The sequence below is a fragment of the Narcine bancroftii genome, chromosome 4, assembly GCF_036971445.1.
Source record: "Narcine bancroftii isolate sNarBan1 chromosome 4, sNarBan1.hap1, whole genome shotgun sequence".
Classification (NCBI taxonomy): domain Eukaryota; kingdom Metazoa; phylum Chordata; class Chondrichthyes; order Torpediniformes; family Narcinidae; genus Narcine; species Narcine bancroftii.
In genome coordinates this window covers 311,298,449-311,323,713 of record NC_091472.1, presented here as the reverse complement: position 1 = coordinate 311,323,713, position 25,265 = coordinate 311,298,449, and positions in this window count along the sequence as shown.

Below are 25,265 nucleotides of genomic sequence, written 5' to 3'. Positions count from 1 at the left end.
TAGAGGAAATCAAGGATTCAAATTTTGTCAATACAGGTAAAATCATCTCTTTACTATAAATATCTTTTACCAAAGCTCTAAGTTGGTAATAAACAAACAGAACTTTCAGAGATACCAAATTGTTCCCTCAATTGATTAAAAGAAAGAAGCTGTCCTTCCTCAAAACAATCCTGCAATATCTTTATACCCTTAGAATCCCAACTCTTTAAATGATTATTAAAAATTGAAAAAGGAATAAGCTGATTATTATTAAATGGGGTTAAAATTGATAATTTACCTTTTGATCATAGAACCTTATTTCTTCTAGTCCATACCTTTAACAAATGTTTTAATACTGCCATATTATACTCCCGCAACAAATTCATATTCCATCAAAATATAAATTGATGCACCTCAACTTCAGAAATACAAGCCGTCTCCACTTTCACCCAACTTGGAGGTTGGTCCAAGTCCATCAATCTACTAATAAATTTCAACTGAGCTGTTTCATAATAATTTTGAAAATGAGGTAACTGGAGTCCACCTAACGCATATTTCCATGTGAGTTTATACAATGCTGCCCAGGGTAATTTACCTTTCCTAAAAATTTCCCTCACAACTTTATTTAAATCCTGAAGAAAACCTTTGAAAGGGAACATGGTATCGATTGAAATAAATATTGGAATCGAGGAAAAATATTCATCTTAATACAATTTACTCGACCAATTAAAGTTAACGGAAGGTCTTTCCATTTAATTTAATCTGCTTTAATCTTTTATTAATAAAGAAACATAATTTAACTTATATAATGATTGATAATCAGCATTTACAATTATTCCTAAATATTTAATTTTATCGGACCATTTCAATTTTATAATATTTTTATACTCTGAATAATCACCCTCTCCAACTGGCAAATTTTCACTCTTATCTCAATTAACTTTATATCCAAATTATAATAAACATTCCTGCATATGTAACAATGACTGTTTTGGTTCTGTCAAGTATATCAAAACATCATCTGCAAATAGATTAATCTTATATTCCTCATCCATAACTCTTATCCCTCTTATCTTTTCATTCTGTTTTATTGTCTGAGTTAACAGTTCAATAGCCAATACAAACAAGGCTGGTAACAATGGACACCCCTGCTGGGTGAAATGTGTCAATTTGAATGGTAAGGAAACTTGACCATCTGTCACCACCCTAGCAATTGGATTTGTATATAAAACTTTAACCCAACCAATAAAAAAAGGGCCAAATTTAAACTTCTCTAACATCTTAAATAAAAAATCCCATTCAACCCTACCAAAGGCTTTTTCTGCATCCAGCGCAACCACCATTGGGTGGTTGGGCTGCTTTCGATATGCATTGACCAAAGTTATCAATCGAAGAATATTATCTGATGCATTCCTATTCTTAATAAAACCTGTTTGATCAATAATGTGTCAACTTAGGTAAGTACTTGGCAAGCTGATTTGCTAACACTTTTGTTATAATTTTATAATCTACATTCAATAAAGAAATAGGTCTATACAAAGACACTTTCAATGGATCTCTATCTTTTTTTTGAATTACAGTCATTAAACCACTTGAACAAGATTCCAGTAACACCTGCTCTTCAGTTATTGTAATACATTCCCAAATACAGAAGATAAGTCTTCATTAAAATTTTTATAAAATTCCACAGAGAATCCATCATCCCCCAGTGACTTTCCATTTGGCATCTCCTGTATAGCCTCCTTAATCTCAAAATCTGTAAACGGAGTTTCCAATTCCATAACATCTTCCTCCCCTAATACCGGTAACATTAATTTAGATAAATAAGATTCAATAGAACCGTTATCCTATTTCCCCTCAGAAGTATTTAATTTTTGATAAAATGAATAAAACTAGTCATTGACTTCCTGAGATTTATAGGTATCTATTGAATTCTTTTTAACAGCATTAATAGTCCATGAAACCTGTTCCATTTTTAATTGCCATGCAAGTACCTTACGTGCTCTCTCACCCAATTCATAATAACACTGCTTAGATCGATTAATTAAATGCTCAAATTGATAAGTTTGCAATGTATTATAACATAATTTCAAGTTTGCCAGAGCCTCTTTTTTATCTTCTGTCACATCTTTCTGAAATTCCTCCTCTAACTCAGCAATTCGTTTCTCCAACTCTAAGCTCTCTGCCATATATTGTTTCTTAAATCTCGTAGTATAATTAATAATCTGCCCTCTTAAATAAGCTTTCAATGCATCCCATAATACAAAATGACTCTCTACAGAATTAGCATTCTCAGGCAAAAACAAAGTGATCTGTTCTTTAACAAAAGTAACAAACTCCAGTTTTTTCAGTAACATTGTGTTAAACCTCCATCTATAAGATGAATGTACCACTTCTGAACTTACCCAAGAAAAAAACAATAAAGAATGACCCGATATAACCCTACTTTTATACTCAGCCTTATAGTACTCTACCCTGTAAATGTGCCGATACCAAAAAAAAATCTATTCTGGAAAATTAATCATGCTGAGATGAATAAAAAGAAAAATCTTTTTCTGTTGGATTAACTCTTCTCCAAATATCCACCAAATTTAAATCTTTCATCAAAGTCCCAATTTGTATCGCCATCTTTGATTTCCTTATACTTTTCAGAGATCTATCGAATAAAGGGTCCAAAACACAGTTAAAGTCTCCCCCAACTAAGATATTTGCATTAGCCTGATTTAACAACAAAAAAGCTTCTGAAATAAAATGTTCATCATCTATATTAAATGCATAAACATTAAGTAAAGACCAAGATTCAGCAAAAATTTTACAATTCACCCTTAAAACTCTCCCAGCATTTCCCTCCAAAGATTGTAATTCAAAAGGCAAACTCTTATGAATTAAAACCACTACACCTCTTGCCTTAAAACTAAAAGAAGAAGAAAACACATGACCAACTCAATCTCTCTCCAATTTCAAGTATTCTTTTTCAATCAGCTGTGTTTCTTGCAAAGAAGTAATGTCAACTTTCATTTTTTTAAAATAGGCCAAAACTCATTTCCGCTTATTATTTCTGAATATTAAAAGTTGCAAATTTCAAATTAGACATTTCTATAAACTAACAATATGATCACACACTACTAAATATCGCTCCCCTTATAAATCCTTAAAGTCACAATCCCTCCCCTTTAAAACGTCAAGAAAAAAATTAAAGAAAAAATCACCCCTAAAAAAAACACCCAAAGGTAGTAACACCCTAAAAATCTGGGTGTGGTAAACTCCACTAGCAGTGGATGACTGTCAAAGATTTCAGTGCCATCCACCTCCCAACCCCCAGCCAGACATACATACATTATTCAATTAAACATAAACAAATACAGTAAATATATTCAACCCAATGATTCCAGTCCCAATGATTGTTCCGGGTCTTCAATATCAAGAAGACTTTGTGTCAGTTCTTCTTTCTTTCCATTCTTCCCATTCCCATTCCCATTTCCATTTGCCCTTCCTTTAGGTGACAACAATGGAGATTGGCCATTTCCTCGCAAATCTGACAAAGAATTGGCAAAAATTAATGCATCATGGTCATTTTCAAAAAATTGAGATTGAAAATTACCATAAAAAACTTTTAACACTGTAGGGTAGCGAAAAGCAAATTTATAACCCTTCCACCACAGTACTTCTTTAGCTGAATTAAATTCCCAACATCGCCTAATAATTTCTTGACTCAAATCTGCATTAAAAAATACTCTATTATTTTGGAGTTTGACTTTGTCGGGCCTTTTGCACTGCCAGTCGTAATATCATTTCTCTATCTTGATATTTCAAACAACGAATTAAAACCGCCCGTGGCGATTGTCCCGAAACAGCTTCTTCCTTAATGCTCTATGTGCTCAGTCCAACTCCAAACCTTCCGTAACAAACTCTTTGCCCAACATCTCAGGAATCCATTTCTTAAAAAATTTTATCGGGTCGGAACTTTCAATATCTTCTGGGAGACCACAATTTTCACATTATTTCTCCGACTTTGATTTTCCAATGAATCAATTTTTTTCAATAGTTCTTTCTTCTGAATTCCCCAATCCACAAAGGAATCTTCCACTTTTTTCATTTTTTCCCTATTACGTTCAACTTGATTTTTACATTCAAAAAAAGCTGCTTCAATTTTTTTTAAATGATCTTGTACTGTATCAACCGATTTTAGAAGGAGGATGGCATCCAAAAAGGAGAAAATAAAAACAACTGGAAAAAAAGAAGTAGAAAAATCACCGAAGACAAAAGAAGAAGGCCTTACCTGCACGAAGGAACAGCACACTGTGGTGGCGAGGAGCGCCCGACCCCAGAGGTCAGTGCCTGCCCTGCGGATTCGCAACTCACCTGCCAGTGGACTTCAAAAATGGCTCTCAGAACCAAACAAAAGTACGCAACTAATGGAAACAAGGGAAAGAGAGGACACCGGTGGGAGGGGAACCAAGCAGAGGGGCAGGCAGCCGCAGCACAAACAGCTGAGGGACGCCCGACACCAGGGCGCTCAGCTGGAAGATTAGAAAGGCAGCAGAGAAGGGAGCGACGTGGGAGAGAGACGGAGAGACAATCACCAAGAAGATCAACGGCAGGAGGCACAACAGAAGAGTAGCCCAAGAGGAGAGGACCAGCAACAAGAGGCCCAGCAAGAAGAGGCCCGACAAAGAGATGCAAGCAGATCCACAGGAAAAACAGAAGAGACACAGACACAAAGAAGAGAAGAAGAAGACACAAACACAGGTACAGACACAGAAGAAGAGGACACAGAGAAGAAGAAGAAGAAGACCAAGATCTTCACAGAGAAATAGAAGGTAAAACTGATGGATAAAGAGAAATAGAAGGTAAAACTGATGAACAGAATATAGATAAAGTATTTTTTGAAGAACAAATTAGGTCATTAAAAGAATGGTTGTCATTAGAATTTAATGCAATTAAAAGGAAAATGAAAAGAGCAGAAGATAAAATGCAAAGGTTATAACTGGTAATGACAGAAATAGGGAAAAGAGTAGAGAGTGTGGAAGAGCGGGAAATGGCTGTAGAAATGGAAGTAAATAACTTAAGAGAAAAATTGGAAGAAAGTGACAAAAAATTTAAAGAGATGCAAGAGTTGTTATCTTAGAAAATTGATATGTTGGAAAATTATAGTAGGCAAAACAACATAAAAATAGAGGGCCTGAAGGAGGGTGAAGAAGGCACAGAGATGAAGGAATTTATAAAAGGATGGATCCCGAAGGTCCTGGGAATGACGGAAATACAGGAAGAAATGGAAATAGAAAGAGGACATAGAACACTAGCTCCGAAACCACAGGCACATCAAAAACCAAGATCCATCTTAGTAAAACTTTTGAGAAATACAACAAGATAAAACATACTGGAGCGGGCAAGGAATAAAGTTAGAGAAGACAATAAACCATTGGAATACAAGGGTCAAAAAATATTTTTTTATCCAGACATAAGTTTTGAACTCTTAAGGAGGAGGAAAGAGTTTAATACAGTGTGATAGTACAGATCTATCACCAATGTATATAGTGTATATAGTTAGAGTATCTAGACTGTGCTTACAGCGATTGGCTGAGAGCTTAGCCACGCCTACTGTCTGGGCCTTAAAGGGTTGTGTCCCTAGCCAGGTCGGATCATTCCAGACTGGTCGGCCACCTGTGAAGAACTCCTGTCTTTTGCTAATAAAAGCCTTGGTTTGGATCAACAAGTCTTTGATTCTTTCGACGAGCTCTACATACAGCGAAAACAATTTTATGGAAAAAAGGTTACAAATTCATGTTAAGACATCCAGCCGTGCTTAAAATATTTATACCTGGGGAGCAAAACAGACTGTTCTCGGATCCAGAGGAAGCAGTAGAATTCGCAGAATGTTTGCAGGACAGAAGAAGAGATGAAGAAGTGTAATAAGAATGAAGAATGGCGATAAAGTATATATAAAGATGTAAAAACAATGTATATGTAAAGAACTAAAGAGGGAAAACAGAAGGGAAGGAAGGAAATAAGGGTGGAAAAAAAGAAAGAGTGAGAGCTTTGTTATATGTGTTTAAAAAAAGTATTTTCTGGGGAGGGCTGGAGGGGGAGGGATGACCCGTCACTACAAAATCAGTTGACACTGCAAGCAAGATCACAATCCAAATGAAAAGGGTGAAAAGGGGAGTTGTGATTGCCCTGCAAGGGATAAGAGGCAACTCAGAGAGGGAGGGAACTTTTGGGGTTAAGGTATTAGTGGATGTGGGAACTGTCAGATTTATGTTTTAAATATGTTGTTGTACATTAAGTTTAATAAGAGAAAACTAAGAGATGAAAATGGGGAAAAGGGGGATGGAGGTGGCGAAGACGTAGAAAAGAAATATAAGCAAAATATAAGATGGTCATGTTGAACTATATGACTATAAACATTAATGGATTACATAACCAAATTAAAAGGAAGAGGGTACTAAATTTATTCTAAATCAGATACTAAATTAAATTACAAAAAAATAGCATACCAAAAAAAACAGAGATATTTCTTTTGGATAACATAAGAAGTAAGGAATTGGGCCTCCAATTGGATAAAGCACAAAAAAATTTCATTGTGATGGCCTTGGCAGTAGTAAAGAAATGTATAGTGTTGGCTTGGAAAATGAAAGAGAGCATGAATGTTCAGCAATGTACATGGAAATGAAGAAATGTACTCCATTGGAAAAAAATAATATATAATTTAAAAAAATAAAGTCACAATGTTTGAACAAATTTGGGAACCATACATGGAACATATCAGGGAGAGCTTGCCTAAGACCTCCCATCCCCTAAAATGAAAATGATAAGAAGACAAAATGACTAGATTCAGTGTGTAATAAATAGATGATGCATTTTTCTTGTTTATTTTCCTTTGTGGGAAGATACTGTTTTGTGGTTTTATTGTACTGTGTATGTTGAATACCAAAGGGTTTTGGGGGGGTGGATAGAGGGGAGAGAGGAAAAGGGGGAAAAAAGGGAGAAAAGGTCACTGTATAAATTTAATGAGAAACGTTTGTACATATTTTGGTTGACATGATTCACAGTGTGAAAAATTTTAAAAATAATAAATCCCGAACCCTCGAAGCACCCCGCATGCCCGGTAGGACCAGTGACTGCGCAGTTGCGTTCTCCAACGCAACTCTGCACATCCCCAGCCCACCTGACAACATCGCAGGCTCGAGGGCCCTTCTCTCGGCCGGACCGCCCGCGCTCCTGACTTCACGGACGCGTGGTTCAGCGCGCTGGCCGAGCTTATCATCAAGCCGGCGCCATCTTGCGGAGGCAGGATCAGCACCGGTGTCATACTTAACCAGGCAGGAGTGCTCTGAACCTTGGGGATTCCCACCAACGACTCCATGGTTTCAACTGAACAGGTAGGACTCAATTCTTTGACACTCTTGTAAGGTAGTTTCTTCTGTAATTGAGCTTTCGTTTTTTTACGTTGGTAGCCATTGTATTCCAGTAACTATAAATACTACTTTTAATCACTTTTATAAATTTTAAAAACAGGTATTTAAAAAACTAGCTGGTGAAGGGTGGAATTGCACGTCTGTCTTCTACGCCATCTTGCTACGCCCCCCAAGTTCTTTCTTGTCCTGAGTGTTAGCACCTCTGTACCAGGCACTGATGCAACCCGCCAGAATAATTCCCACGGTACACCTGTAGAAATTTCCGAGAGTCTTTGTCTCCTCGAGCGCCTTACCAAGTTGTATATAAGAACATAAGAAATAGGAGAAGAAGTAGCCATCTGGCTCTGCCATTCAAGATGATTCTGGCTTAATTTGGCAGAGAATTCTATAGATTCACTACCCTCTTGGAGAAGCAGATTCTCCTATCTGTCTTCAATCTACTTCTTCAGATCTTGAGGACATGTCCCCTCATTCTGGCGTAGCGACCACACAGTTAGATGGGCCGAATTGCCGCCCCAGATGACTGACACAAGATGGTGTGGGCCCCCCTTCCCTTCCGGGGGGACTGCGCCGTTTCCAGGTTGCGGCCGCTGGACGGGGAGTGACATCGTGACGCGCTTCGTAAGGCCAGCGTGCCCCTCACAGGAAGTGGGCGGTCTCCTTGAGCAGCACGAGGAATTCAAAATAAAGTTCAGTTACTGGTTCACCCCCGTGCTGCGTGGACGTCTCTCAGGCGCTACAATGGAAGCAACCTCCCGGCTTCTATCTTATTCCTTTCATAATTTTGTATGCTCCTCTCTGATTCCTCCCTCCCCCCCCCCCCCCCCCCACAACCCTCCACCCCACTATTTATTAGTTGCAGGCTTCTCCTCATCAGCTAACCCTCTCATTTCTGGGATCAATCTGGTGAACCTCCCCTGCACCATTATACCCGTTCCCAAGTCAGGAGACCAGAACTCCGCACAATACTCCAGGCACGGCCTCACCCTATTCGGTTGCAGCAGAACCTCCCGGCTCTTAAGTTCAACCCCTCTAACGACGAAGGACAAAGTTCCATTTGCCTTCCTCCATACCTGCCTTTACGGCCATTTCACTTCGACTGATTGCCCCTCCTTATAGCGTCCATAAACTTTGAGCGGTGTCCTAAGGGGATCAGAGTCGAAAAAAGGTTGAGAAGGTCACCCACCTTCCTCTGTGCTCAATTTAATTTGCCTCTTGCTTGCCTGTTCTTCCAGCCTATATTGGCCCGATGCAGGCAAAGGGGACCCACTTCAAGAAATTCCTCCTCAGATCTCTACGGAATCCCATGACCCTATCTTAAACCTGTGCCCTCTCCCTTTAGACTCCTCAGCTGAAGGCAACAGTTTCTTACCACGTGCTCCTCAAAACATCCCCTCCTTGCAGACCCTTCGGCCCAGTAACTATTGACACTCCCAGTAAATTAGATCCATTCATTCTGATATTCCAATTCCTTGCCTCATTCAGAAGGTTTATTTCTCGAACCAATGCTTTTTTTTTTCAGCTCTTTCCAGTGAGATCTTGCCATGCATAATTTTAACTGTTATATCATCCAGATGAGAAATTGAATTGGATTGTTTCATTTTCATGTGTGCCGAGATGCAGTGAGGAACGATATTGTGTGCTACCTGGGCAAGTCATGATGGAGGTTTGGATCTGGGCCCAGGTGGCCAACGGTTTGAACCGAGGTGGAGCTTGCGTGGGTGTAGAGGTTGTGTGAGCGATGGAGGTGGATCCATGGGCACTCGTTGACTCTTTTGCTTCTCCTTCTCCAACTGTAAGGGACGCCAGGCAATGCTAATGGCAAATCTTTGTCTGCTTTATGGCAGACGAAAGGCAATTTCATGTAAATATACATTTCTGATCTGATCTGAAGTCAGCCCATGCTTAAATGCAGCAGGTCATGCAATTATACAACCAGAACTGCAGTGTTTCTTGGATAAAGCGCAGGGTAGAGAGAAAAATGCAGTTAAACAGGGCAAGGGTATATTTTACCAGTGAGAGGTTCATTCAAGAGTCTGTTAACAACAGGAAAGAAACTGTCCTTGAATCCAGACGTTCATGTTTTAATGTATCTTCTGCTTGAGAGAAAGCGAGAGAATGAGACTGTAGGGGCTGCCTCTTTAGCATATTTAAGATGCAGTTTGCTAGATTTTTGAATAATAGGGCAAATGAAGTGTGATAGGGAACAGGCAGGTAGATGGAGCTGAGTCCACTGTCAGATTGGCCTGGATCTAATTGGATGGCAGTACAGGGTTAGTGGGCCAGATGGCCAACTCCTACTCCAGTTTTTAATGTTATGTCTTCATGAGATTCCCAGGACAAGTATTTTTTTTAAATCACGACCACCACACAGGAGAAGGCCCTTCCAGCCTGGAAACCTATGCAGTCCAATTACACTCAGTTAATCTGCCAATACAGCCAGCAAGTATATTTCTGCAGGTGTACCGCGGAAAGCATTCTGATGGATTGCACCACTGACTGGTATAGAGGTGCCAGAGCACAGGACAGGAAGAGGCTACGCAGAGAGCTGTGAACTCAGCCAATGCCATCACGGGCATTTGTCTTCACTCCATCAAGGACATCTACAAGAGGCGGTGTCTCAAGAAAGCAGCCCATCATCATGAAGGACCCAGGCCATGCCCTCTTCTCACTGCTACCGTCAGAAAGGAGGGACAGGAGCCTGAAGATGAGCACCCAATGTTACAAAAACAGCTTCCTCCCCTCTGCCATCAGATGGACAATGAACCACAGACACTGCCTCACTTTTTGTCTTCTTTTGCACTAATTTATTTATTTATTTTATGTAATTTATAGCAAACTTTGCACTTGTAACGCTGCCGTAAAACAGTGCATTTCATGATACATGTTTGTGACAATGAATTCTGATTCAGATTCAACCCCGTATGTTTTGTAGGGTGGGAGGAAACTGGAGCGCCTGAAGAAAACTAACGTAAAGTTCTCTCCCCTCGTTTCTATTTCAGTCTTAAATGTTTGCCTCATTTTCCGCTGCTTCTTTCTGCAGTAGCAATAACGTTACGTTCCTCTCTAATCTCAGTCCAGTGCTTGACTTCCCTATTCCTGTGTTGGTCTTCCAACCTCACTAAACCTGAGCTCATCCAAATCTCAATTGTCCTATCATAAAGATACATCCTTTTCTCAGTGGCTTGCACTTGCCGGCAACTCTTCCATGTTTAAAATCTTTTATTTAAACATTTTCCATACATGTAATTAATACAAAACAATAAGAATTTAAATTTAAGAGAGTTTCAATCATTACATGATGGTTACATCCCCTCCCCTTCCCTCCCTCCCTAAACCCCTCACCCCCCCAAAGAAATTATATATTAACATAGAATAAAGAAAAAGCAAAAAGAAAATTAGCTTCATGGGTTGCTCGGAGGATCGCTTCTAACTCAGCAAGTTCAGGGAGGAAGTTCAACACAGGTCTCAAGAGGCAGGAAGAACATCACTACATATTTATACTTAAAATATGCATATATAGGCTCCAAATGTTCAAAAATATACCAAATCTATTTCTCAAACTGTATGTAATTTTCTCCAAGGGGACGCAGCTTTGAATTTCTGCATTCAATCTTCCCATACCCAAGTGTGAATCTGATTTCCATGTCACTGCAATACACTTCCTAGCCACTGCTAATACTATTTTAACAAATTTCATTTGGTGTGTCGATAGTTTCAACTTAGGTCTTGTTCCTTCTATATTTCCCAATAGAAATAAATTTGTGTTTTGTGGAAATACAATACCAACAGCTTGTTCTAAAAAATTCTGTAAGTCCACCCAAAAAGGCTTTTGGGACATGGCCAAGTTGAATGCAAGAAAGTTCCCATCTCCTCACCGCATCTAAAACTTTGAACTGATAAATCTGATTGCATTCTAATGAATTTTTGTGGTGTTAAATACAGCTGATGTAAAAAAACATTTTATTGAACTAATCAATACCCTAAATTAATAGTATTTGTCATACAATCTCGACAGAGATCTGACCATCTTTGCTCATCAATTGTTATACTCAATCCACCTCCCACCTCTGTCTCGATTTATGAACATGTTTAGTTGTTCCTGTTTGTAAATCTCCTCCATGTTGAACACCTTTGCCTTGGCCCTCCCTGTCTCTGCAAACTCTAAAGCGTTCAAGTGTTCGAAAGCCTCAAGTTCCAGCGTGGTAGATTTAGAACAGAGGTGAGGAGGAACTGTTTCTCCCAGAGGGTGGCGAATCCACTGCCCATTGAAGCAGTGGAGAATGCCTCTGTAGATATATTTAAGACAAGGTTGGATGATGCAGCCGATCAGCACACTTACCACCACACCTCTGAAGAAACTTGTCAGACTTACTAATGTCATAGCCTATGGGAAGAAGTTATTTCCCAATCTGGCAGTCCTGACTTTGATGCTCCTGTACCTCCTTCTGATGGTATTGGGTCAAAAATCCTGTGTGATGGATGGATGGGCCATACTTAAGCAAATTCCTGGTGAATGTCATCAATAGAGATGCCAGTGATTTTCTCGGCAGTTCTAATGATTCTCTGATCTATTTTAATGGATTTTCAATACAAGACGATAAATGAACTTGAACGTTCTGTACATCAATCATTGCCATGTAATGACTTAGTGACAATGTCTAATTGGCTCTGGACTTAACAGTTATACAGGGGAGTGAAACCCAAACGTCTGCAGGTGCTGTGATTGAAGTAAAAAAAACAGAAATGCCGGAGGAGCTCAGCAGGTCGCGCAGCATCCATAGGAGGTAAAGATACCTTGAAGAAGGGCTCAGGCCTGAAACATTGGTTACACATTTTTACCTCCTTTGGACACGGTGAGAACTGCTGAGTTCCTCCAGCAGTTTTGTATGATTCTGCAGGGGAAGTCATTCCCAACAGACATCCTCTCCTGCCCTTGCTTCAGCAACACCCAGTTGATCTTCCATTATTTAAACTGCATGTCGGGAGTTCCTTCCTCAATTTCCAGACTCTTTTCTTCTTTCTAATGATGTTTTTAAGCCAGGAATTTGTTACTTCAAGCCATGCTCCAGGGACAAATAGTCTTTCATCTCCATACCACAGAAACATGTGGTAGTTTTCAACCTTTTTTCCATTCACATCCCACTTTAAGTATTCTCTGTGCCATCAGTGCTCTGTGATTGGTAAGGGATGGCTTAAGGTGGGATGTGAGTGGGAAGGGAAGGTTGAGAATCACTACTCTGGACCCAATTGTTACTGAAATATTTTGCTTGAGAAAAATTGTCATTGGCTCATTTCCTTTGGAGTTCTGAACCTGTGCACATAACGAGTCAATAAGGGACGATTAAGACAGTGGTTTTCAAACTGTCCCTTCCCACTCACATCCCACCTAAAATAATCCCTTATTAATCACAGAGCACCGTTGGCATAGGGATTACTTAAGGTGGTATGTGAATGGAAAGAAAAAGTTTGCCTTTAGCAAAGCCAACTCCTCCATTCTGAGCAAGTTGCCTCTTTGAGCTAGCCTCCTCTTGGCCCATCTCCCTCTCAACCTCTCCAATCCAAGTTCATGTCCAAATGTCTTTTAAATATTGTAATTATACCTACCTCTACCACTTCCTCTGGCAGCTCGTTCCATATACTCATTGTGTGAAAAAATTGTCCCTCAGGATTCTTATAAACTTCCCCCATCCATCACCTTAAACTCTAGTTTTAGACACTCCTACTCTGGGGGAAGGAGTGTAACTATTCACCATATCTGTGCCATAATGACTTTGTCTACCACAGCCATGATCGTGCCCCATATATTTGGCAGAACATGTTAAGGCTGTTCTTTAAGAGTCCCATCTTGACTGGCATTCTAGAATAATACTACATTGTTGAGGCAGTATTCAGGGATCCTGGTTACTCCTTCTGGTGGACGTAACAAATCACAAGGAAATAGGAGCAGGAGTTGGCCTCTCAACCCCACAGCCTGCCCCACTACCCATTGAATGTATCTACACAGACGGGGAGATCACTTTGTTGAGCACCTCGGCTCTATCCGCTGCAGCAGTGTGGATCTCTCAGTGGCTGCCATTTCAATTCTCCATCTCTTGCTGACATTTCTGTCCATGGTCTTGCCAGACTGAGACCACCGGCAAAATGGGGAAACAACACATCTTCTGACTGGGCATTAATATTGACTTCTCTGGCTTTCATTAAAACAACAACCCCACCCCCCCACCCAACCTCTTCCCCTATCTCTGTCTCTCCATTCCATCTCCTTTTGCACAAACATGATAAATTCTTTTTTAAATATTTTTATGGAGTTTAACATAAAATTTTAAGAAAAAAAACACAAAACAAGTCATCTCATATAGATACAAGTACACAAAGGATGGAACTACATTAGACAGTTCCTTCATCCACATATGAAACAAATGATTGAATTCATCTATGATAACCATGTTAAACCCATATTTGCTAAATTAATCCATATAAAAATTGATGAAAAACCCTAAAATCTAAATCTAATTGACACCGTCCCCCCCCCCCCCCCAATCAAGGTAATCTTATAAAATAACAGCAAACTTATGGCTCAGATAGCGACTCCAGACATCAGACAGAAAATCTCCAGAACATGAATGGGCCCCACATCTTTACAAATTGAAACTTTCTATCTTTAATGCTGTGTCCAATTTTATACAGGCTTAAATAAGACCTAATATCATGTAACCTCTGTGCATGCGTAGGTGAAGAATCATCTTTCCATTTCAATAAAATTGCTTGTCTGACTTTCAGTGTGGTAAAGGCTAAAACTTCCTTTAAACATGATAAATCCTTATTGTACCCAATTAACACCCTTTGTTGGTCTGGATTCCTGCCCCTAGATGGCATTGTCTGAATTGTGAGACCTTCTGAGACTTCCTGCCTCTGGCTTAATCCTTGAAGAAGGGCTCAGGCCTGAAATGTTGGCAATGTATCCTTGTCTCCTATAGACACTGAAAAGACTGGCTGAGTTCCTCCAGCATTTAGGAGTGTTTTTTTAGCTGTGTGAGATGCTGCCTCAAGAAGGTAGCCAAACGTCATAAAGGACCTCCATCGCCCTGGACGCAACCTCTTCTCACTGCTACCTTCGGCATGAAGACCAGTATGAACAGTTCAAGAACAGTGTCTTTTCAACATCAAATATAGAACATTACAGCACAGTACAGGCCCTTCAGCCCACAATGTTGAGCTGACCGTTATAGACCTACTCAACAAACTAAACTTTCCCATCCTTTCACCCATAACCTCTATTTTCCTTCCATCCATGTGACTATCTAAGAGTATATTTTTAACCCCTATGGTACCAGCCTCCACCAGCACCCTGACAATGCATTCCAGGCACCAAACATTCTCTGTGTAAAAAGATTTCCTCCCCTTACCTTTTATAGATATCCTCTCGTGCTCACCACTCTTGCCCTGGGAAAAAGGTGCTGGCTGACCACCCTCATGATCTTGTAGACTTGGACTTGAACTAAAACTTTCCTGCTGGCACCATCACCCCTTCATTTTCATGTGCTCTTTTCTAATATATTAATTTTGAGATTTCCAGATTCGCAGAGGGTTGGGAACCAAAATCAAAAGGCAGAGGAAGAGGTGGTTGGTGCACAAGTAGATACAACTAGTGAGGAGTCTGTGTCGAAGGACAGGAAGACAGGGATATGGAATATCGTGGATGACCTTGTCGTACAGCTACGTGTGGCCATTAGGGAATCGTGGCTAAAGGATGGATGTCATTGGGAGCTGAATGTCCAAGAAAGAGGTGGCATGGGATGAGAAGACATAATCATTGTGGGTTGTGTTTAAAAATAAAATACCATTGCCGGAGCTGTGTAACGGTGCAGACCCAGGAAGGGCAGGCGGCGGAGACACAGCTCTCCCGTGGGGTCCAACCGCCCCAGTTCGACTGCTGTCAGCTCTGCACAGGCTTTGAATAGCCCGTTAAAGGAGCCGACGGTAGTTTTATTTAAAATCCCGTGGCCACAGTGTCTGGGCCCATGATGGCGGCGTCTTTGATCGGCAACAGCCACGAGGGGTTGCAGACTCCAGGGAAGCGGAGTTTTCTGGTGCAGGGCACAAGAAAACAGGGAGACCACCCCCTCCCCCATCACCCCACCACTTCTATCTGGGAAGGAGAAGCAGGGGAAACGACCCATGGGACGGTGACCACGGCTGCCCTACGAATTACAGCCTGCTAGCCAGTCCAAGAAAGACCAATTTATTCATGTTCTATTTCATGCAAAGATAGAGTTCAAATCCCAACATGGAAGTTTGTGAGCAGGAACTCAGTTTTGAAAAAAAGTCTGGAAGTAAAAAATTGGCATCTGCACAAAGTGACAGTGTTGTTGAAGTAGAATATTTCACCCATGTCCACCTGAAGTGCAAAAGAGCAAGGATGGCATTGAGAACCGTCAGCCAGTAGAACCCTAGAAACAAAGAACAATACAGCCCTTTGCACCATCTAGCCCTTTGCTCCCAGTCCATATCCCTCCATACCCCTCCCATTCATGTCCCTGTCCAAATTTTCCTTAAATGTTAACATTGAGCTTGAGTTTACCAATTTAGCTGGCAGCTCCATCCATTGAGTGGAAAGAAAAAGGTTGCAAACCACTGCCCTTGACCATCAGGCACTGATGAGCACAGTGGGACAGAGGGATCTGGGAATGCAGATACATAATTCCCTGAAAGTGGTACCACAAATAAGTACAGGAGTTGGGACGTTGTATAAGGCATTGGTGAGGCCAAATTTGGAGTATTGTGTTAAAACACAAAAATGCTGGATTAGACTGGGTCTTTATTCATTGGAGCGTAGAAGATTGAGGGGGGATTTGATAAGAGGAAAATAAAATTATGAGGGGGATAGATAGATGAGATGTGAATAGGCTCTTCCCCTTGAGGGTAGGAGAGATTGGAACGAGGGGTCATAAGTTAAGGGTTGGGGGCAAAACTTTAGAAGTAACATGAGAGGAAGCTTCTTCACTCAGAGAGTGGTGGCTGAGTGGAATGACCTTCCGGAAGAGGTGGTTGCAGCAGGGTCAATTTTGTCATTTAAGAGAAGGTTGGATAGGCTTATGGATGTGAGGGGATTGGAGGGTTATGGGCAGGGTGCAGGCAAGTAGGACCAGAGGAGATCACTTAGATCAGTGCGGACTAGAGGGGCCGAGATGGGCTGTTTCTGTAGTGTAATTGTTATACGATTATATGACTCAGCAGGAGTAATAATATACTATGCCCTCCATAATGTTTGGGTCAAAGACACTTGTTTTCCTTTATTTTCCCATGCTACACAGTTTTAATGAAGCAGTTAAACATACCTGAGTAATCAAAAAGAACCATGAAGCCGAATGTCCCTGGAATGAGGGGACTATGGAGAAAAAGTGCTGTCATATGTATATGGTCAAACCAAAATGTATATAAATAACCTTGAATAAAATTTGGAATATGCACTTTAAATACATGTGAATTGTTTGATTACTAATGTAAAAGTCTGGAGCACGGAGGAAAATAAAGAAAAAACAATGTCTTTGCCCCAACCGTTATAGAGAGCACCATATACCTAGCGGTTCAAGCCTAAGCCCTGAGTCAAGGTAGCAAAAAGCAGACAAGCTCCTGTATAAAAAGGCTGGGATAGGAGGCAGTTTTGGCCACCTAACTACAGGATAGATATCAGTAAGTTTGAACAAGTGCAGAGAAGATTTACTAGGATGCTGATAGAACTTGAGGCTCTAAGTTACACGTTAGGAGTAAATGCTGGAAGAATTCTTGTAGAGTAAAAAAGACAATTTGGGCCTGAGCCCTTCTTCAAGGTAGAACTCTATTCCCTGGAGCATCGGAGAATGAGGGGAGATTTAATGGAGGTATACAAAATAACAAGGGGGGCAAGGAGAGTAAATGCAAGCAGGCATTTTCTTCTGAGGTTGGCTGAGACAAGTCCCAGAGGGCATGGGTTAAGGATGAAAGGTTAAATGTTTCAAGGGAACATTAGGGAGAACTTCTTCACGCAGAGAATGGTGAAGAGGGTGGGACAAGCTGCCAGGTGAAGTGGTGGATGCGGGCTTGATTATGAGGTTCAAGAAAAATTTGGGCAGGTGCACGAAGAGGTATGGAGGGATATGGTCTGGGTCCAGCTCAATGGGATGAGGCAGAGTAATTGCTTGACAGTGACTAGATGGGGCAAAGGGCCTGATTCTGTGCTGCAATGTTCTATAGTTCGACTCTGGTGAATCCAGACCCATATGATCATGACGACCTCTTCAATGACCTTGTCCGACCTTCAGTAATCAGGATGGTTGTTGGCCCCTGCTGTCTCAAGGGCAATTAGGGAGTGGCAATGAATCCTGCCTTGCCAGCAACACCCACATTCTGAGACTGGATATTTCTGCAATATTTAATATGACCACAGATAATATTTGATGTGAGCTGCACCCTGTGTATTAAAGGAACCAGCTTGTTCCAGTAGACGCCAGTTGGTGTTCCCTTGGCACGATCCATGGTAAATATTTATGGAAGAGCAGTTCAGTGTCATTTATTTAAAGTTGAATCCTGATTTATCTCACAATATTTAGTCCAAAGAAAACAAATCTATCGAGAAAGAAAAGGTCAGTGTGAATAAAACCGTTAAATACAACCAAACAATTCAGCCTGCACAATGACAATTCTGGTTGAGTGTAAAGTGCTTTCATCTCTGGTAGTTCGGGACTTCATCCCCACTCCAGTGAATTCGTCTGGGGAAGGCCCTTGGGATTAAAGAATGGTTGCTTCACTCTCGTGTTGTGGGCTCTGAGATGGGAGTCTGGGATACTTTTCCACAGGTGGAGCAGGGGCGGTTGACGGGATGGAATGGGCAGGGGGGGTTAATTGTGAGGTGGTCTACACACCTCCACATCCACACACATGCACAGTTGGGACAGACCTTTTCCTTTATTTGTCCCTGTGCTCCTTAGTTTTATATTTGTAATCAAACAATTCACATGTAATTAAAGTGCACATTCCAGATTTTATTGAGGATTATTTGGATACATTTTGCATTAACTATGTAGAAATTACAAAACTTATTATACATGGTCTCCACATTTCAGGGCTCCATAATGTTTGGGACATATGTCTTCAGAGCTGTTTGTGAGTACTCAGGTAAGTTTAATTGCTTCATTGGTGCAATTATAAGAGAGGAAGGCTGTAGTTGCCATTTTTCAACACGAGGACCACAGTTGTGCCCAATTAAAGTCAAAGAAGCCATTATGAGGCTGAAAAAGAAAAATGAAACAGTAAGAGACATTGCCCAAACCTTCGGATGGCTAAAATCAACAATTTGGAACATCATTAAGGAGAAAGAACATACTGGTGAACTCAGTAATCGCAAAGGGACTCGTATTCCAAGCAAGACCAACAATTGCTAATAATAGAAGGATTAGAACCGAGGAACCATAGAACACTACAGCATAGAACAGGCCCTTCGGTCCTTCTAGTCTGAGCCAAACAATTTCTTTTTGCCTAGTTCCATTGACCTGCAACCTCCATTCCTCTATCAAATCTCCCCTCATTCTTCTACGCACCAGGGAATAAAGTCCTAACTTGTTTAACCTTCCCCTATATACTCAGCTCCTGAAGTCCCAGCAACATCCTAGTAAATCTTCTCTCCATTCTTTCTATATCTTTCCTCGAGTTAGGTGACTAAAACTGCACACAATACTCCAAGTTTGGCCTCAATTATGTCTTAAACGATTTTATCATAATATGCTACTCAATACTTTGATTTATGAAGGCCAATATGCCAAAAGCTCTCTTTACAACCTATCCACCTGTGACACCATTTTCAGGGAATTATGTATCTGCATTCCCAGGTCCCTCTGTTGTACCATACTCATCAGTGTGCTACCATTTACCATGTACGTCCTTTCTTGGTTTGTCCTCCAAAATGCAACACCTCACACTTGTCTGCATTAAATTCCATCTGCCATTTTTCAGCCCATTTTTCCAACTGGTCCAGATCCCTCTGCAAGCTTTTAAAACCTTCTTTGCTGTCCACAACGTCTTCAATCTTAGTGTCATCTGCAAACTTGCTGATCCAATTTACCACATTATCATCCAGATCATTGATAAAGATGACAAACAACAATGGTCCCAGCACTGATCCCTGAGGCCCACCACTAGTCACAGGCCTCCAGTCTGAGAACCAATCATCCACCACTATTCTCTGGCTTCTCCCATCCAGCCATTGTTGAATCCAGTTCACTACTTCACCATGAATACCGAGCATCTGAACCTTCCTATCTAACCTCCCATGATTAAAAAATGGTAGGTGCGGTATTCTTTTGTGACTTACAATTTTTCTGGCTTACGATGGATGGGTTGGCCAGAACGTAACCCCATCATAAGTTGAGGAGTGCTTGTATACGTGATTATTGTGCGTGGTCTGGAGAAACACTGTTTTGTCTGGTTTACATGTAGTGTCAGATGATAATGAACTAATAAATAGAGTTATTACATTCAGCCTATTTAAGAGAGATGTTCCTAATTCGACTGAGATTGAATTATAAGGAGAGACTGGATAAGGTGAGGTTTTGCACCCTGGGGTGTAGGACACTGAAGAGGACATGATGGAGGTTTTAAAAATCACGAGGGGTATTATTGGTCATCCTTCGGATCGAAGAAGATTCAGAAACATGTGCGTGATGGAGTTTTAAGTGGAACATTCATTACATAGGGGCGATCCCACTCTCTCGGCAGAAGAGTCCATGACCTAGTGGCACAGACAACCCTTACGTCTGGAGTACTCTCTTGCTGCATTGGATGATCAGGATGTCTAAGTGACTTGTCATATTCTTAGTGCTCCACAATGCCTGCTGGGCCTGCCTTCTTAACCCGATGGACCATTAATCAGTCTCTTCTGCTCAATCCGCCAGGGCCAGACTTCACACACTGGGCTAGACAGATCCCCTACCTCAACGCGGGTTGGCAACCTGAAACGCTCTATCAACGACTGAGTGAGAAATGATAGGCTTTAATACACATTAAATTTCAGCTGGCCCGACTCCATGTGCTCACATGAATGGAAGGGGGCAGGGAGGTCAATCTCCTTGGCCAGGTCACGGGGGGGAGGGGTTACAGGGGGTCGAGTCATCAGTGGGCGGGCCAGCCACTTATACACAGAGCAGTGCCACACAACCCTCACCTGACTTAGCCCGTCTGCCGAGACGGTTTACTGGGGTGTGGCCGCTGCGCGTGCTACATTTACTTGGATCTGCAGGTGAGAGCTGAGCATCAGGTGGGGACGAAAGGTGGACAAGCTGCCTGAAAAGGGAACGACAGACACCACCCCCCTCCCAACCAGAGGTGCTACCCCTCTCTAGACACCCTATGCACTCCACTCTGAAACTGGAGAGCGTTGATTTTAGGTGAGAAGGGAATGAATTAAAAGTAAACTAGTGGGGCACAGAGAGTGGGCTGGGTATGTGGAGTGAGCTGCTGGCAGAATTAGTAACATTTGAGAGATATTTAGACAGTTACATGGATAGGAAAGGTTTAAAGAGATATGGACTAGTGGGGACTAGCTCAGGTGTTTTCTTTAAATATCCTCCCATACCCCTCAACCCACCCTCCCAACACTTCATCTCCTAAAATAGAAAAAAAGAAAGGGAAGAAAAAAAACTGGAGAATCTCAAGAAATAAAACATTTATCCAAAATAATCTATTGGCGGTTCCCAAAAAGTGAGGTCTTCAGGGTGTCAAATCAGACACGCAAACCAAAATTTTGTAAATATGGGTGGGTAGCGGGCTGAGAGGTCGTGTAACATAGTGGGCTGAATGACCGAGAGCCTGATCACCGCTGGTGCAGCCGGCCAAGCAGCCCATAAGATGGCGTGTGGCTCCCGTCGTCCTCCACTTTAAGCCCTGTGCTCTTTGGGTGTGTCGCAGGGATGTGATGATATCACTTCCGGTCCTGGGTGTCTGGACCGGAAGTGACTTAAAAAGTGAGGCAAGTTTGAATAAACATTATTGCTGACTAACTACTGTGTCTGGTGCAGACACCATAGACTCCATATTTTCAAAGAAACGTGATATTTATCTTGCATGTTATAACTAATTTTCTCTAATGGTAAACAACTGCAATGTTCTGCGTGCCATCTTTCCACCTCTAAATTTATATCTGACTTCCATGACATTGCTATACATTTCCTAGCAACTGCTAAATGTATTCAATTTGATAAATATTTAAATTTAATTTTGGCCTTATAACCTGAATATTACTCAGTAAAAATAACATTAGGTCCTGTGGGAATTTGACCTCACTAATTTGTCCCAAAAAATTACCTGCTCCTAACCAAAATTTAAGTCATTGCCAAGTTGAATGAAGACAAGTTCCAACCTCAGATCTACACCTAAAACATAAATCTGATACAGCAGGACTTAATCTATTTAATTTTTGCGGAGTCAAATATACCTGATGTAAAAAGTTATATTGAACTAACCTATATTGTACATTTATAGTTTAGTCAAGACTAGCTCAGAATGACAAGTTGGGCAGAAGGCCCCGCTTCTGTGCAGTACAACTCCATGACTCTCTGAAACAAGGATTATGAAAATACAATAGAAGCGGCGGCTTTTGTCAAAATTGTAGGAAACGGAGGATAATTTACTCTCAGGTGATGTGCTTCATCTAAACATGGCCACATCCAGGAACACAACTAACAGGCCTGCTTGACAGCAGAATGACGCAAATGTGAGCAAGGCCCGGGTAGGCACGGCTGTTGATAGATCCAGGGGCCCAGGTTCAATCCTGACTTCAAACGTTCTTCGTGACCACTTGGCATTTCCCCAGGCACTCCAGCACCCTCCCACATACCAGACAGTTGGCAAGGCAGTTATCGTGATGCCAGTAATCGGGACCAGGGTACAAATCCCGCGCTGTTTGCAAGGAGTTCGTACGTTTTCACCCGGTGACTGCATGGGATTTCCCCAGGGGCTCCAGTTTCTTCCCACCATTCGAAATGTACCCGGGGTGTAGGTCAATGGGTTGTAAATTGGGTGGAACAGACGCATGAGCCAAAATGGCCTGCTACCGTGCTGTATGTCTAAATTTAAATTTGTTTAAGTATTTAAATTTTAAAAATTGAAGATAAGTTGCCATAACCTGATACAAACCCAAATTCAGTGAAGTAGCAGACGGCAAAGCTTCATTCCCAGAGGAACTCAATCACTTCTATCCTCGATTTGATGGCAGAAACAGCGAAGAACGACCCCTTTCACCCCCACATCCCCTGATGGTCCCATCCTGTCCGTATCTGAGGTTGGCGTGTGTGCTGCCTTCAGGCGAGTGAATCTAAGGAAAGTATCCAGCCCGGATGGAGTACTTGCTTGAGTATTAAAAATCTGTGTGGACCAACTTACCAAGGTATTCACAGATAACTCAATATCTCACTCCAGCAGGGTGTGGTACCCACCTGTTTCAAGCAGGTGTCAATCATACCGGCGCCCAAGAAAACTGTAGTAACCTGCCTTAATGACTATCCACCAGCGGTGAAGCGCTTTGAAAGGCTGGTGTTGAAGCCTACCAGCTCCTGTCTGACCATTGACACAGATCCATTCCAGTTCACCTATTGTATAAACAGGTCTATGGAGGATGGCATCTCACTGGCTCTACACAAAGCCCTGGAACACATGGACAGTAAAGATGCATTCATCAACATGTTCTTTATCAACTTCAGTTCAGCATTAAATATTATCCCATAAAACTGATAAGCAAACTCCAAGACCTGGAACTCAACACTTCACTGTGTAATTGGAGCATGGATTTCCTCACCTCCAGACCACAATCAGTGAAGATTGGTAAGAACATCTCCTCCACAATCTTCATCAGTACTGAGGTACCACAGGGCTGAGTTCTTAGCCCCCTGCTCTACTCACTTTACACCTACGACTGTGTGGCTCAATACAACAATAGCACCATCTACAGATATGCCAACGGTACCACGGTAGTGGGTTGTATCAAGGATGAGGGTGAATCAGCTGTACAGGAGGGAGATTGAAAATTTGGCTGAATGGTGCAACAACAACAACCAATGTCACCAAAACTAAGGAGCTAATTGTTGACCTCAGGAAGGGAAACCCAGAGGTATGTAATCCAATGATCTTTGGGGATCAGAGGTGGAGAGGGTGAGCAAATTTTTCTTGGGAGTCACTGTCTTGGAGGATTCTTCCTGGACCAAACACACCAATGGCATTGTGCAGAAAGCATGTCAGCTCATCTACGTCCTCAGGAGTTTGCGAAGGTTTGGTAAGTCATTGGAAACCCTGGACAATTTCTACGGAGGTGTGGTGGAAAGTGTGCTGAATGGCTGCATCAGTCTGGTAGAGGGACATCGATATCCCTGAGCATAAAGCCCTGCAAAAGGTCATTGACACAGCCTAGGACATCGCAGGGAAAATCCCTCCCCACCATCTGTCGTTGGAGAGCAGCAGCAATCAGTAAGGATCCACAGCACCCAGCATCTGCTCTGTTCTCACTGCTACCATCAGGAAAGAGGTATCGATGCCACAACACTCACACCACCAGGTTCAGGAACAGCTGCTCCTCCTCCACCATCAGACTCCTCAACAACAAACTCAATCAGACATTTAAAGACTCAGACTTCACTCATTATTGATTTTTTTCTCTTCCTCTGAATTGCACAGTCAGTTTGTTTACATTCATTACCTGTTTACAGTTTTTTATTTGTTTACATATGTACTGTTACGTTCACTACAGCAGCAATAAAGATTCACCTTATATTTAAAATAATATTTTTAATTATTAATTTGCAATTATATAACTCCTAATCTAACTTATCTAAACTTAACTAAATGTATATACAGTCAGCTAATAAACTTTAACTTTACGTGAATATATTGGTGTGTGGAATACCCAAGCCACTATGGCTAAAGGCTCAATTCAGTTCCAAGTTCAAAGTTCAGAAATTTGGTGATGATACGTGGGCTTGAGTTTGATGTGACCCTCAGGCTTTAGATGGTTGAGGTCCATAGGCCTTAGATGAACAGTCAGACACGTAGGCTTGAAATGATGGAGACACGCAGGCCTTAAATGGTGAGACACACACTTAGATAGAAGGAGTAGTTCATGAGGTGGGTGAAAGAGACCGGGGGGGGGAGGGGAGGCGGGCGCATGGTAACAGAAGGTTGAATAACTCATGAAAACCCTTGCTAAGGTACTTCAGAGAAATGTCCCTTTTAGACGAGACCCTTCTTCAGCAATTTGAACCCCTTTTACGGTCAGTCGAAGAGGAGTGCAGTATTTCTTCTGCCAACGGAGAACCCTTTTTGTGCTTCAGTCAAGTGGAGTGCAGTATTTCTTCTACAACTTTAAAGCCCTTTTCGGGGGTCAGTCGAAGTGGTCTCTCAGCCCACGGTAAGCAAAAGGAGGAAATCTGACAATTCTGTCTATAACTACACAATGAGGCCAAGTGGGTTTCTCAATCCCACAAAGGAGGTTGACGAGCTGTTTCTCTTGTGCTGCCTTCTTAAAATGGCCTCTTGAACAAAATGTGCACTGTCTTTTTAAGAAGCTGGTCACATGGTCACATGATTCTCCCCTTCACTGTGCAAAATGTAAAGAAGATAATGTCTTTGAAACCTGTTGCTAGTTCACAGTGACTTTCCAAAACCTGCAGGCTTTGCTAAATCTGGTCTCTTAAAGGGGCAGTCCTACACATATACAATGAACTGCAAAACTGGGGGAATGTCAGAGTACATCGCGTAGAGTAATTCTACCTCACCCGCAGGAAAAAGAATCTCGGGGTGGTATCTGATGTCATGGATGTACAGTGAAGATAAATCCGAAATCTGAAA